This window comes from Austrofundulus limnaeus, unplaced genomic scaffold, assembly GCF_001266775.1.
Source record: "Austrofundulus limnaeus strain Quisiro unplaced genomic scaffold, Austrofundulus_limnaeus-1.0 Scaffold236, whole genome shotgun sequence".
Taxonomy (NCBI): domain Eukaryota; kingdom Metazoa; phylum Chordata; class Actinopteri; order Cyprinodontiformes; family Rivulidae; genus Austrofundulus; species Austrofundulus limnaeus.
In genome coordinates, this window is record NW_013952638.1 from 53,909 (window position 1) to 55,530 (window position 1,622).

Consider the following 1,622-nt stretch of genomic DNA (forward strand, 5'->3'; position numbering starts at 1 on the left):
ACAGAAACCATTTGAATGTGAGGACTGTGGACAAAGATTTAGCCATAAATATAGTTTAAACTTGCACAAGAGTTCACACAGGACAGAAACCGTTTGAATGTGAGGACTGTGGACATAGATTTAGCCATAAGTCTAATTAAAGTAGACACGAGATTCCACACAGGACAGAAACCGTTTGAATGTGAGGACTGTGGACATAGATTTAGCCAAAATGGTATTTTAAATAAACACATAAGAATCCATACAAGACAGAAACCATTTCACTGTGAGGACTGTGGACAAAGATTTAGCCAGAAGTCTAGTTTAAACAGTCACATGAGAATCCACACAGGACAGAAACCCTTTGAATGTGAGGACTGAGGACAAAGATTTAGCCATAAATATAGTTTAAACTTGCACAAGAGTTCACACAGGACAGAAACTGTTTGAAAGTGAGGACTGTGGACATAGATTTAGCCATAAGACTAATTTAAATGGACACATAAGAACCCACACAGGACAGAAACTGTTTGATGTGAGGACTGTGGACATAGATTTAGCCAAAACAGTACTTTAAACAAACACATGAGAATCCATATGGGACAGAAACCGTGTGATTGTGAGGATTGTGGAAGGAAATTTACACAGGAGGTTGATTTAAACTCTCATGTGAAAGTCCACACAGGACAGAAACCATTAGAATGTCAGGACTGTGGACATAGATTTAGCCATAATGCTAATTTAAGCAGACACATGAAATTCAACACAGGAGAGAAACCATTTGAATGTGAGGTCTGTGGACATAGATTTAGCCAAAGTTGTATTTTAAACAAACACACAAAAATCCACACAGGACAGAAACCATTTGAATGTGAGGACTGTGGACAAAGATTTAGCCAGAAGGCTAGTTTAAACAGTCACATGAGAATCCTCACAGACCATTTGAATGTGAGGACTGTGGACATAGATTTAGCCATGAGACAACTTTAAATGCACACATCAGGGTCCACACAGGACAGAAACCGTTTGTATGTTGGGATTGTGGACATAGATTTAGCCAAAATGCTAATTTAAACTCACACATGAGCGTCCACACAGGACAGAAACCATTTGTTTGTGAGGACTGTGGACATCGATTTAGCTAAAACAGTACTTTAAACAAACACATGAGAATCCATACTGGACAGAAACCGTTTGAATGTGAGGACTGTGGACAAAAATTTACAGAGGAGGCTAATTTAACCACTCATGTGAGAGTCCACAAATGACAAAAACCATATGAATGTGAGGACTGTGGACATAGATTTAGCCATAAGGCTAATTCAAGCAGACACAAGATTCCACACAGGACAGAAACCATTTGAATGTGAGGACTGTGGACATAGATTTAGTCAGAAGGCTAGTTTAAACAGTCACATGAGAGTCCACACAGGACAGAAACCATTTGAATGTGAGGACTGTGGACATAGATTTAGTCAGAAGGCTAGTTTAAACAGTCACATGGGAGTCCACACAGGACAGAAACCATTTAAGTGTGAGGATTGTGGACATAGATTTAGCCATATGGCTAATCTAAGCAGACACATGAGAGTCCACACAGGACAGAAACCATTTGAATGTGAGGACTGTGGACATAGATTTAG

At 39.3% G+C, this 1,622-nt stretch overlaps 1 pseudogene; it reads left to right on the forward strand.

Moving 5' to 3' along the window:
* The first annotated feature begins 1,145 nt into the window (after positions 1-1,145).
* Positions 1,146-1,617, forward strand: LOC106525661 (gastrula zinc finger protein XlCGF57.1-like; annotated as a pseudogene).
* The last annotated feature ends 5 nt before the right edge of the window (positions 1,618-1,622 follow it).